Genomic DNA, 14,335 nt, shown 5'->3' with positions numbered 1-14,335 from the left:
TGTGGTGGAACCAACAGGAGACATAGGAAGCAAAAGCAAGGTCAGCCATAAAGAACTCTAGTGCCTGTATATTAATGCTCATAGTGTGAAGAACAAACAGGGCGAATTTGAATTTCTATTACACAAAGGCGAGTACAATATTGTTGCCATTACTGAAACTTAGTAGAATGAAATTCATGATTGGAATGTATTGCTGGAAGGCTATAAATTTTGTATAGGCTATAAACAAGCCTAAGAAAAAGGAGATGAAGTTGCATTATATGTAAGAAATCACTGCACCTCTACAGAAATGCATAAAACCAAGAATGAAAGCCTTGACTGCATATGGATTATTATAGAAAGAAAAAAGTGTGACATAGCCATAGGTGTATACTATAGGCCACCAATTATGCAGAGGAAATAGAAGAATATTTTGCTAACCAGTTAGCTAAGGTGTGTAGCAGTGGTGGGTTCCTAACTGGTTTACCACCAGTTTGCTGAGAGAGGGTGTTTTGTGCACACGCAAAATCTTTGAACCCAAAATATTTGGTCTGAACTGGTAGGAAGCCACCTCTGGTGTCTAGGAAATGTATCACAGCAATAATGGAGGACTTTAATTACCTCAACATCAACTGGGAAGCAAATTGCAGCGAGAGATCAAACAGGTTCCCAATGGGTCTAGCTGACAACTTTTAGAGTAGCGAACTATAGAGTCAGTTATAATGGATTTAATAACAGAGATGATAGAACTGAAGTTGTGGGAACCTATTATTCTATGTTCTGTGTCACATTGAAAAGGAGCTACCAAATTCCTGTCTTTAACTTTGCCCTTCTCCCTGCTTCATCCCTATCCAGTTTTGTTTCCTTGTTTCTCTTCCTTTTCCAGTGAAGTACTCTTTGCCACATCTCTAATTTTTCCCCAGCTTCTCTTTAACTGTCTTGGCTGAAAGGAGGAACATAAATATGGGTACAGTATTTGGGTATGAATACTTTTAATAAGAGAATTGTTACATGCAAAGAGGGATCAATTAATTTAATAAATCAGATTAAATTTAATTTTCAGTCATTACACTCTATATCTTTTATTCTATCCCTGATTTTATTTCAATGTTGCATCTATCCAGTAATTATATAATTATCTATATATCTATATCTATATATCAGTGGTGGGTTTCAAAAAATTTTCGAACCTACTCTGTGGGTGTGGCCTCCTTTGTGGGAGTGGCTTGCCGCCCATGTGACCGGATATGAAGATGCTGACGACACTTGTCAGAACCACCTTAAATTACCTCACACACAGCACTGGCATGCATAAGAATATGATGTAAACTTGTTTTTTTAAAGGCATCTTTGGTTTGCGTTAAAACAACTTCCACACACGCAATGTTCTGATTGCACCACAAATGCAGTAGTCATCCTTACCTTTCACAGAGGCACTGAGTTTTATAAATATGAGCATGATAGTGTAGAATAATCATATCCAAGCACCAGTGGTGGGTTTCAAAAAATTTTGGAACCTCTTCTGTAGGTGTGGCCTGCTTTCCGGGTCCACTGGTGGAACCTCTTCTAACCGGTTCGGTAGATTTGATGAACCGGTTCTACCGAATAGGTGCAAACTGGTAGGAACTCACCTCTGATATATATATTCATTCATTCATTCATTCATTCATACATACATACATACATACATATGTTGTATTTGTGCTGATAAATAAAGGGAGACTAGTATAGATCTATTTCAAGCTATTTAGCTCTCATCAGCTAGCCATACCCTTACTGGGATTTGAACCTGGGCTATATTACATACTAGGCAAACATCTTAGCCATTAGGCCACAGGCTCTTATCCGTTATCAGCGAAGCCAGGGTGAAAGGTATCTATTAGATAATTACAACCCCCGGTATGCCCAAATATGGGAGGAAGATCACTACTTCCATTCTCTGTCTTTCGGCTCGTCACAAGAGCGCATATATATATGCGTTCCTATATATATATATGTATGTATGTATGTATGTATATGTGTGTGTGTGTGTGTGTGTGTGTATATATATATATATATATATATATATATATATATATATATATATATATATATATATATATATATATGAAAAATCCCCAAGATTGAGCTCATTGAATTAGAATTCTTAAGGTATATTGTGTAAAATGTTTGTCTCTGTTTATCATTCTTTTTATATCTGCTCTTTTCTTGGAGGGGGTCATTCTAAATTCTGAGTCTTTATGATCAGGCATAAATACAAAACAAAGAGAGTGTGTTTGATTATAATAGTAGACTAGGCATTAAATTGTATTAAACAAGCACAATTTCTGTAGGAATGGAATTACAATATTGTTCTCTAGCAAGCGCATACAACTTTTTATCCTTTATGTATTTTATATCAGTTCCAGATAGCAAGATGAACAGGTAGAGATTATGAAAACTGACAGTACTCCCAAACTTCTGGAGACATTCGTCTGGGAAAGATTTTCCATTCTAAATCAGGACTATATAAAAACATGAGTCCAAGAATCTCATGTAGTTACTCAATTCTGCAAGACTTTTGCAGTTATAGAAGACCTCCATGAATTAATCCATAATGGTAACAACATGCCATTAAAAAGAATACATAACTAGCAGAAAAATATATTAATTATATTTACTGTACAGTTAACCCTGTCTTCTCAGTTTTTGAAGTGCAACCACCAATATATTAGTTCAAGGCCAACTGCACTCTTACTCTATCCCAAAAAATTCTGCACACCTTTCTAAACCACCTGAATACCAGTTATCATTTTCATTTGTGATCTCAGGTATAAGGAAAACTGGATCTGTCCAGATTCTGCTAAAATCTGTCTTGAAAATTAGATATTACACGTACTGGCACAATTTATTTCCTGCTCAACTGTGAAAGCAAATGAACTGTAATGATATCCAAAAAAGGATACAAAACAGAGAAGTGTATCTTTAAATGATTTTTTTCTATATTTGAGAACCAAAGACTTGAATGTCCTTGGCTTATATCCAGGCTTATGCAAGAGGAAGGCTGCCTGTGTGCAGTGCTGTTTTCCCACCCCTCCTCCACTCTGCAATTCCAAACCAGTACCTCCCCCCTTTTTTGTGAGTTAGGGGACTCTAAATAGCATGGCATGACATATCATAGCAGAGCATGGAAACATTGAGCTGGAATGATTTTTTTTTTATAAAAAAAAAAGCAGAACTCCTTTATTTTAAAACAAAAATGTTCAGGAAATGTCCTTTCAAAAGGTATTTTGAGCATACTACTCATCAACAATGTATTTCAATCTTTCAAATGTATAGGATAAATTCTAATACATAAAATATCAATTCAAAATTGAATTAAGATTTTTTTCTAGGAAAAACATTTACTGCCAGTTGTCTATTTCTGCAATTTTCTAAGGCCATAATTAATTCTTTGTAAATTATTTGGATATTTAATATTGGACCCAGAATGTATTTTTGCAACTATAAGGCTGTGTGAGATTTGTCCAGGGCTTAATTTCATGCAGTTTCAATATTATTCAAAATGATTATAAAAATTCAAACTTGTAACTCTTCCTTATTTCAATTCTTCCTCACTACTTGAAAAATGTATTAAGACTTCAGATGAAAACTCCTTTCTTCTTTGAATCCAAGAATATCCTGGAGCATTTACAATTCTTCTCATATTTGATTTACAAGTATACCTTTCCTTTAGACTTGTATTCTCATTACTAGTACCTCAGGGAGATATGACAGAGACTAAGAAATAAAATACCGTGGCAGTCCATGGATAGAGCTGTAATGAATAAATATCTTTTGTCCATAAAATCTACGGAATATATTAACATTTACATATTCTGATTTCATAAAATTGGGCAAATACTTGAAACAAACAACTGATAGTCATTGTCAGCAATAAGGAATGGTAAACATTGAAACTGCAGCGTGATCCAGATTCAAGGGCAAAATGTGATTTGGAGCACATGTGGGTAAATACGAACATATGTTAAGAATATGTTAAACCTATGGTGTCTTCTTCCAGAATTGCATGCCAGCTGCAGAAAACAGCTACAATCCTCTGAAAAGCTGTAGTTGCTTTTCACCTGGTTCCAACAGGTGATGTATCTATAAGTTTTCTCTGAATCACGATCCAATCTTTTGACTCCAGATCTTCGCCCAGCCCTAATAAAGCTTATCTACTATATTAATAATTTTTTTATCATTCAGAAAAATCAAATATTTGAGGCAAACAATGGGCATGTTCTAACTATTAGAGCATACATACAAATTAATTTAATATGGATGGAACCAATTTTACACATTTATATTGTATAACATATAGAACCTTTTAATTCCAAAGGGAAAACTAGTAATCATATTAGTCTCTTGAAGCAAATACAACAAAGAATTTAAAATTTCACAAGACAATTTAAGCCATTTCTAATAGCTACCTAAAGCCTTTAAAGCTAGGCTGTGCATATTCTCAACACATGCAGTTTTCCCCATCACACCATCTGCTATATAAATAATGTTACACTGTATTATGTATTAAAAATAATAAGCATTTTTTTAAAAAATCTACTACATACTCCATTTTTTAAAATTCTCTTATCATTCCCAATGTTCCTAGTGTCCAGGAATGAGGACTGGAGCTAGATTTAGAAGAAAATCAGTGCCTTATGTTGTGCTTATTTTTTTGCAACTACAGATGAATGCTTAAGTATAGGACTGATTCTAGTAGGAGGTAAAGTAAAATCAGGTAAGAGATTCAGAGATGTGGAAGTTGGTTCATTTGTCTTCATGCCTATCTTCAGGAGGTCTGCTCAGCTTAATGCATTATTTTGATGGACTGAACACCGGGGAGAGCTACTGTAGATCAAAGTAGATTGAAGTTCTATAATGCCAGATGCCATACTTCCAGCATGGCTAACCTGAGTTATCATTTTGAGAAAGCCTAAGGATGAATCAGTTGGGTCAATACTTCTGGAGCTGCACCAGAGATTAGCTTCCAAATGAGGCACTATAAGTGTTATGGCAGCATGTATGGTGTCAGGCTTCACACCAAGCGCAGCAGTACATTTCAACTCTCTAGGTGCACTAAATTGTAACAAAATTTACCCTTAATAAAAGAGTCACAATCAGGACATGACTGAATAAATTACACTTTGGGGCAGAAAATAATTTATACACAGGCATAAGATCTGCCAAATGCAAAGTATGGAAATCAGTATCTACATAATCTGTTTCAGGGTTTAAATATTATACTTTTTCCTCCCACATCTGTTCAGTATTTACATAATGGTTCTGACTGGCCTCGGAGTCATTCGTCCAGCTTCAGCACTTGCAAAGTCTTGGTGTGCTTCCCAGCAAGGTACCTAAGTGGAGAAAAAGAAGCAACAAGTTTCCTGCCTCAAATCTGGGAATCTTTGGGAAACGTTAGCTCTACCAAAACTGAAAGTTGGATCCAAGTTCTTAAAGCTTCTTGTTCAATCTGACAACAAAGGGGGTTTTCTTGGAAGGCATTAAAAAAAAAGCCTTTACCAAGTGGGATTTTTACCTCCTGCTTCCTGACTTTGGAAATGAGCTTTTCTAAGCTGCCTATGGGAGATCATAACAGGTAATTCCACTGCTTGGCTGGGATTCTCCCTTGCTTAATTTTTTTCATTTCCTGGGCTGACTTATAACCATTTTCTTATGACAGCCTTATACAATCTCTTCAGCTGTTCTGCAAGGAAGCTATTCTGAAGAATGAAAGGTAGTAAAAAACTTGCATGAAATGCTGAGGAGTTGTTGTAATGGAGTTGTTGGCTGTGACATTGGGACTCAAAGATTGTGGCAACATCATCTGGTTTATAATGCAATAGGATGAATTGTGGCCATGTTCTCATCATCAAAGAGTACACTATCTCACTTGCACGGAGCAAGCATGAGCGTATTTTCTGCCTGTACAGATTGATAAGCACTAAGGATTTTCCAAAATGTTCCCCATATTTTTGTTTCTACAGGTTTTAAATTTTGTTTTTTGTTGTTGTTGTTCATGGCATAATTCATCATTTCCACACATTGGATGCAATATTAATGTATCTTATCACAGTACTGTAAATGCAAGATGATTGTCACTATTGCTCTGTACAATAAAGTCAACCTTCTTCAGTTGTTTTTTTGCAACTGCTTGTAGAAAGAGATGGAAGCTAAATATAAGCCTTGCAGTTGAAGGGTTTTCAACTTTCCCGTTTACCCAGAAGATGTTTGCATGTAAGGTATTAAGAATATAACCTAAACACATTCAACTGAACATGTGTAAAAGGGTTGGGACTTCAACCATCTGGTTTTAGAATTTTGAAATCATTGTAGGATGAGAGGCATGCCAATTTACTAAAAACTATGAAGGTTTAAGCCTTACAATAATACTTGTTAGTTTGAAAAGATGCTACCTGTCTTATTTTGAACCAGCTGTGATTATTGTAGAACAGTCTCTGCAAATTATACATTTGTGCATATTCTTTTGCACAGAACTGTTAGCAAATATAAATCAATATATGTAAATGGCTTTAAGTATCAAAAATCCTAATCAAAGATATTAGTAAATTCCTTTGCCAAGTATAACATCCTTCAGAATACATTTGATTAGGGCTAGTTAAAACCATCATATATATAAATAATAGGAATATATTTTGAAGATGCATACAATTTGCCTCTTCCTATGCTAGCATTTTTCCCACCCTATTCCATTTTCTGGGAAGATTATTACAATATTCCAACTTCCAGTAAATTTGATATAAGATCTAATCTACTGAAAGTTTCCCATGATTCGGTTCTACTAATAACAATTAGTTTGTAACAAATCTTTACAATCTTCTCATATGCACTGCTACTCAGAAATGCCCAGTTAAATTGTATATAATTAATTCCAACTAGCAGCACTGTATGCATATTTAACTTGGAACGAGCTCCCCGTAGAGATTCGCACCCTCTCCACCGTCCAGGCCTTCCGCACAGCCTTGAAGAACTGGCTCGCCCGTCAGGCCTGGGGATAAGGACCATTACCCCGCCCGAATGTTGTATGCATGTTGCGTATTATTTTTATTATGTGTTGTTGTCTTAGTACTGTATTGTATTGTATTCCCCTCTCCCTGGTTTCTGTGAGCCGCCCTGAGTCCCCTCAGGGAAAAGGGCGGCCTACAAATAAAATCAATTCAATTCAATTCAATTCAATTCAATTCAATTCAATTCAATTCAATTCAATTCAATTCAACTGGCAGAAAGTCTTATAGATGATTTACTTTTCAGTAACATGCATAAGTCAGTGATATTTCTGGTAGTTTATTTTTGTTGCCTTAAGAGAGGAGGAACAAGAGTGACTTATTGCAAAGGAAGGAAAGTAGTGAATAGCCATTCCCATCAGTGTCAGATATCGGTTCACTCCCGATTCTGAAGAACTAAGCAGCACATAGTTGTTTAACTACCATGCAGGCAGATCTTTTTCCATCCACTTTAAGAAGACTTCACCAACTATTTCTGCCTGCAACCGGGCTGCTGTCTCGCATTGCTTATAGAAGTAATTTCAGCCGCAAAACGGAAACTGACATGGTTACCCAAATGGGCGGGGATTCACGAACAGCATGGCTCTCTTTCTATCAGGAACGGTCTTTATATTAATTGAGATTATTTAAGCGGCCATGATTAAAACTGACCGTTTGTACACGATTTCTCTGAAGTTGCCTCTGCCAAGTTGAACAGACTTAGTATGAGAGGGGTTTTTTTCCCCCTTGCCTAAGTAAGAAGGCTGCCCGACCGAACCTGCCCTCGCCTCGCCCAGCACACGGCGGCTGCGTTTGATTCCTTTGCGCATCCCTTCCTCTCCCACACCTTGAGGGGCTTTGTAGCGAGGGGAGTTATGTAGGCGAGGGGGTGAGTTACTCCTCTCCCCTTTCAGATCCGCGTATGCAGGACACGCGCTTCCAACGACTCCTCCGCCTCAGAAGCCGCGACAGGATGGGGCCCTGCGTGAGGTTAACGGGGGAAGAAGAGGAGGGAGGAGAGAAAGGAAGGACGGGGGGGGAGGGTTGCGGTGTTTCCAGGCTGAGCTGTGCGCGTGCGCGTTTCCCAGTAGAGCCGAGAGGTCACTCTCGCCCCCCCTCCCCCCATCGCTTCTCCCCCCTCCCTCCCCTTCTTCAGCATCACTGGACTGGGCCGGGGAAATCAGAGGGGAAGCTGGGCGTGCAGCGTCACGGCGACGGCTGGAAGCCTCGCCCAGCTAGAGACGGAGAGGAGGGAGGGAGGGCGCGCGCAGGCAGAGAGAGAGAGAGAGGGTTTGGTCAGGGAGGAGGCGGCGGCGGCGGACGCGGGGAGCTGGAAAGCCGTCCGGTAGGTAGAGGCCGTTATGGGGGGGGGGAGGCGGGAGAGGGACGCGCGGGGGGGGGGGCTGCGTGAACGCGGTATGTGCGGCACCGCGCGGGTCTGACACAAGCGGGCCGGCAACGGGTGCTTGCGAAGCGGCTGAGGGCTGGCTAGGAAGGGGGCGGTGGCGGTGGCGGCGGCGCTTTGCGGGCGGGACGAGGCTCTTGAGGGAGAACATGGCGGAGGCGGGACCCACCCTGCCGCTCCCTACGGGGTGGGGGGGAGAGAGAGAGAGTAGCGAGGCAAACGCTGCTCCGGTCCTCCCTCTTCCCTCTCCCGGTCATGGCTGCCTCGCCAAGATAAGTTGGAGCGGAAGGGGAAAGTTAGAGCCCCTTGTCCGAGGCCGCCCCTATTTGGGACTGTAGGGCTAAAGAGGGCGACGTGGGCCCGGAGGAGGAAGTAACTCTCGCGCTTTACTTGTCGCTGCAGGGAGAAAAAAAGTTCTTGCCGGCCGGACTCGGATGGCGGCGGCGGCCTCAGCTGGGGAGCCGCAGCCCCGCCTAGTCCGGCTGAGCTGAAGCAGCTCACTGTTTCCATTCTCTACCCCAGCGGGGAAGCTGGGCGGCCGCTCCTCAGGCTGCGATAAGCTTCTTCCGCTTCCCATTCTCTTGCCAGAATCCGTTTTCAGCTTTGAAAGGGTGGGTTGCAACAGCAGCAGCAGAGATCATATTCAACCAGATCCTCAGTTAAAAGAAGAGCTGTTTCCGGACCGATCCTTGCTCTCTTTAAGAGCTGGGTTGAATTCAGATGCTTAAAGACAGGGAGAAACAGCGCCCGCACGAAGAAAGATAATTAGATAATTAACTGTATTGGCTATAGTTCTATTCCTGCTATTTTCGCCATTGCAAAATCGACTGGAGTAGAGACATTGGATAGAAAGATGACGGCAACCTGTGGTACTCTTGCTTTATGATATTCTAATATTGATTAACTAGCTCATGCCTCAGTTCCATAAAGAGTGATTTCTAGGAACATTAAATCAGTTGGCATTCATTTTAATTACATTTAAGAATGCAGGCAAAGTGTGTGGCGTGTTTAGTTTTGGTTTTTTTTTTAAATGTCTCAATATACTACATTTTTCTAAAACATTTTTAAATGCTATTTTAGAAATAGTATGGTAAAACTTAAACGTTCTCCATATTTCTTAGTTAATTGAATGATAGTTTCTAATCAGCTTGAACCAATTCATTATTTAAGTACCGTATTTATCGGCGTATAACACGCAGTTTTAAAACTAAAATTGCAAGCTTAAACCCTGCCTGCGTGTTATACGCCGATACTGCGTGTTATACGCCGGGTCCACTGTTCCCTCTAAGGTGGCAAGAAACCCCCGTGCAGAGGTTTCTTTCAAAGCAAACGTGGGGAAGTCCTTTGCAGGCAGCTAGAACTGGCTGCCTGCAAAGGATCTCCCCAAACTTGTTTCAGCGGCAGCTCTCAGCCTGGCGGCAGCTTCACACAAACTGTGAAAGGAGGGGGAGGAGGAGGGAACCAAAGAGAGCTTTTACCGAGTCTGCGCCCCACAGCCAGGACCGTCCTGGCGCCTCCAGCCGCGTTTCTTCCTGCAAAGCCCTTCGGGCAACCCGAGAGTTCCGCTTGACGCCAGAAGGGCTTTGCAGGAAGAAACGCGGCGTTTCTTCCTGCAAAGCCCTTCTGGCGCCAAAAGGAACTCTCGGGTTGCCCGAAGGGCTTTGCGGGGAAGAAACGCGGCTTGAGGCGCAAGGACGGTCCTGGCTGTGGGGCGCAGACTCGGTAAAAGCCTCTCTTTGGTTCCCTCCTCCTCCCCCTCCTCCTCCTCCTCCTCCTCCTTCTTTCTGGAGCCCCTTCCTCAAAGATTTGGTACCAAAGCAATGGCGGTGAGGAAGTTGTGTCTTTTGGATTTTGCACTGTTGTCTTTTCAATGGTTCTCAGACTGGTTGAACCTTTAGCAGCTGGGGTGATATTCTTTACTGTTAAGGTTACAATTGGATGTGTTGGACAAATCTTAAAAGATGAAACTTTTATTAAAACGTTTGACTTAACTAAAAACGTCTTCCTTTTTCTTCTTCTTCTTAAATATGATTTATTTATTTATTTTTACTTCAGAAGTTTGATGACCGTTGTACAAACTAATCCAACCTAAATGTAGAGGAGGAGAAGAAGGGGGGGGGGATTTAAAAAGAGCAGAGGAAAAAGAAAAGAAAGCATGAAGAAAACATAAAGAAAGGGATGGGAGGGAGGGAAGGAAGGAAGGCACTTTATGTTGAGGAGTTAATGTTATAATTCATGTTCTAATGTTATAAATTTTAATCCAACATTAAGTTCCGAGCTTCCAAGTCATTTATTTTTAATGAAAAAAAATTTTACTCAAATTTTTGTGTTAAAATGGGGGATGCGTGTTATACGCCGGTGCGTGTTATACGCCGATAAATACGGTAATTCATGGTCTTGAACTAAATTCGGATAAGGCTAAAGTAATTATTGCTTAACCTCATGTCAGAGTGATTCTCTGAATACTATTGTGGCCTTGAGATGCTCTTGAATCTAACCTCTGTCAATGTCTAGAAGTAGGTTGTAATGGAAATGCCATTCATTTTTGTGTCCAAATAATAGTTTTGATGCTTAATTACTAAAAAGGGTGAGTAACTAGTTATTTCTGTAAAATCAGCTGGTGTAAAATGTAGAGGCATTAGAAACCTTTTTCCCAATACAAATATAACTAAAGATACTATCAGTCAGTCACCCTACAGATTAGTTGAATTACAACTCTCATTATTTTCTGCCAGCTTCTTGGAAGTCTTGGCACATATACAACACATTTAGTGTGGGGGGGTGTTTAACAGATAGACTTTATTTATCTTTCTGCCTAGGTTGGCCTTCTTTGGTTATAACATGATAAAAACAAAAATAGTTGTGAATTAATGCCAACTTCTCTCAACCAATTTTTAAGTACTGTAATGCTAAAGTGTTATGGGAACAGACTTTGAAAAGTATAAACTCCAAAAACATTAAAATGAATGTAGAACATTAAAAATGCTGTAATGTAATTAAGTTACTAAAGTAATTTTTTTATTATACTGTGAATATGAACTATCTTGAGGCAAGAGAATTGAGCAAGGAATGAATTTAATTACAAAATATGGTTTATTATTAACATTGCTAATTTCAATTATGGAAATATAATATTTAAATTTCCTTGTTTTTTTCCTAGAAAAAGTACTTTGTATACTCCTTTGATTATCAAATATAGTTTGTAAGCTGAAATAATACGTATTTTATTGGTACATGTTGACATAAATTTGTTTTTTATATATTATTAAAATTTGCCTATCTATGTCTGATCTGTTTCTATATGCAGGGGTAATCTTTGAGTTACAACCATTCATTTATTGACCAAAGTTACAACAACACTGAAAAAAGACTACTGGCCAGTTTTCACACTTACAACTGTTGCAGCAGTCACATGATTAAATTTTGGACTTTTGGCAAATGGCATGTATTTATGACAGTTGCAGTGTCCCAAGGTCATGTGATCGTTTTTGTAAACAGCTGGCTTCCAACAAGCAAAGTCAATGGGTAGAAGCCAGATTCATTTAACAATTGCATGATTCACCTAACTGGCAAAAAGGTTGTAAAAGGGACTCAACTTATCTAACTGTCTTGCTTAGCAATGGAAATTTGGGGCCCAGTTGTGGTTGTAAATCAAGGACTACCTGTATTGGCAATTGGTGAAAATGAATCGTTGCATAGATGTGTAAATCCCCCTTGACTTTTAATGCTTCATCATATTTTATTGAAACAAGTTCTGATGCTAGGACAGATTTGGAGGTGAAGTAATGGAAAGCAAAAGAAAGGCTGGTCATCTAATGTTCAAAGGGAAAAAAACTAACAATAATGCAATCTATTTTGCTTTTGATGAACAGGCTACATTTACTTATCTGTTTTTTAATTTGGATTGTATCCTAATGAATTGATTCATTGAATATCTACTCAAGAATTTTGCTTCAGCACATAATTTTGCTGCAGCATAGAAAAAATATTTTCAAAACACTTGTCAATTTTTTATGTGTGTCCATTCTACATGTTTTGCTTTGCTGTAGTGCAATAGCTTGGAATATTTCCAAGTTTAAATGTGTTATTTAAGTTTTAAAAATATAAAAAATAAAATACTTGCATATCTAAAAACTATATAATTTGTAAGGATTATAAAACTATCTGTAATCAAGATGTGATGACTATTTTATATAGCAGCTATTGTTTATTTTTGGTTTCAAATAAGTCAAAACCATCCTCTTTCTTCCAGTTTTTGGAGAACAGATTGATAGGAACTATTGCTGCGCGCTATCTCTAATGATTATATTTTAAGGTTAGAGTTGACTATTTTGTACATAACCATTTATGATTTATCATACTTTTGTGATTTTGAGATTGCTATATTTCAGCTAGCCAAAATCTTACAGTTAAGGCAGCTTATTAATATTAGAAATTAGAAATTGAAGTGTTCATATAGTGAACTCTTAAATGAAACATGTTTGGAAGCAAAAAAAACTTTCTAGGGATAATTAGTGGCAATAATGTGATAATGCATTTGCTATTAATAAATGCCATAAACATAAGATAATGAAATACAGCTGGATATATTTGTTTAAAATAAATAGTGCATTAAAGGTAATTGGGAAGAGGCAGCAACACAATTGCTAATGATAAAAATAATATGCTGTTGTTACTATAATTAGGGAAATGTTTTATACTTTGCAGCAGGGGTGAAATTCAGCAGGTTCTGAAGAACTGGTAGTGGAAATTTTGAGTAGTTCGGAGAATCGGCAAATACCACCTCTGGCTGGCCCCAGAGTGGGGTGGGAATGGAGATTTTGCAGCATCCTTTCCCTGGAGTGGGGAAGGAATGGGGATTTTGCAATATTCTTCCCCTGCCACGCCAACCAAGCCATGCCCACAGAATTGGTAGTAAAAGAAATTGCATTTTACCACTACTTTGCAGGTTATAAATTCACAAACTCTTCAGTAATAGTCCCTAGCATAGAGTTTCTTAAATAGAATTTAAAACTAGTAAAGATTTAATCAAAGAGGAGATGAATGTATTGGAGGACACATGCTGAACTAAATGAACTAATGTTTTAAAACCTACTTTTTAATTCAGTGGAAAACCTGTTTTTGTTAATCTGTTCAGTTAACTGGATCTGGTTAAATGTTTCTATTATACAATTAGAAAAAAATTAACTACCTCTATCCTTATCTGTTCTGTAATTTTTAGCTATCTAAATAAACTGGTCTGTGCAAAAAAAAAACCTCTAGCATATTGACTTGTAATTCAAATAATCTTCATTGCAAACTTTTTAAAAAGTAACTTTTTAAAACTTTTTTTATTTTTTAATGTGGTTACTGGAAGCACATCTTAGTCTTGTCTTCAAACATTTTTACATTAGGAAAAAATTCTTGAAATAGATTAGACTTTTGAAGTAATTACCATTGTTGTTTGCCTATAGCTGGGAGAAGAGAAACAAGGAAAACCTGGGAAATAGACCTGTTGTGTTGCAGAAGGGAACTTGAAGAAAAACAACAACATGGAAGTAATGATTTAGAGGTGGGAGGACATTAAAATTAAAGAAAGGAGTGCTACAAGTGAAGTGTGTACAGTAGGGGGAAAGAAAGAGAGAAATTATGTACTAGAATGGAATGAGAAGGTGAATGGTGTGTAACTGACAGTTGCAGAATGGACATTGAACAGAACACATTTGAAAACTATTGAATTCAGTACATTTGGAAAATACTTCAATAAATTTGATTTGCTTATACAGTATGCTATTCAGAATATACAATGGTTTCTTTTGTAAGCATGGTTTTATTATCTTAATGCATGCAATTTGGGGAGCTTCTGTCTTGGAATTTTGTAGTGGAATGTATTGTTTTTAGAGGAATCCATTTTATTTCACTCAGAAAAAAATGCTATAGTCCATGTAGG

At 38.3% G+C, this 14,335-nt stretch overlaps 1 protein-coding gene and 1 long non-coding RNA gene across 3 annotated transcripts in view; one reads left to right on the top strand and one right to left on the bottom strand.

Annotated features, from left to right (window-relative positions):
- Positions 1-4,778: 4,778 nt before the first annotated feature.
- On the bottom strand, positions 4,779-8,059 carry LOC116511031. Its single transcript, XR_004255708.1, has 2 exons — positions 7,674-8,059; positions 4,779-5,354 (listed from the first exon to the last, which is right to left on the bottom strand). It is a non-coding gene; the product is annotated as an uncharacterized LOC116511031 (long non-coding RNA).
- Positions 8,060-8,244: 185 nt separating this feature from the next.
- The window catches only part of RAP1B (RAP1B, member of RAS oncogene family), a 29,370-nt gene continuing 23,279 nt past the window's right edge, over positions 8,245-14,335 (top strand). The window contains exon 1 of one of the 2 annotated variants that reach the window (XM_032220766.1): positions 8,245-8,346. The gene's annotated coding sequence lies outside the window, so the exon portion shown is untranslated. Of the gene's footprint in view, positions 8,347-8,826; positions 9,276-14,335 lie in introns of those variants that run through there. The other variant, XM_032220767.1, reaches the window with a different exon arrangement.

The sequence above is a fragment of the Thamnophis elegans genome, chromosome 7, assembly GCF_009769535.1.
Source record: "Thamnophis elegans isolate rThaEle1 chromosome 7, rThaEle1.pri, whole genome shotgun sequence".
Classification (NCBI taxonomy): Eukaryota; Metazoa; Chordata; class Lepidosauria; order Squamata; family Colubridae; genus Thamnophis; species Thamnophis elegans.
This window is presented reverse-complemented; position numbering and strand designations above follow the sequence as displayed.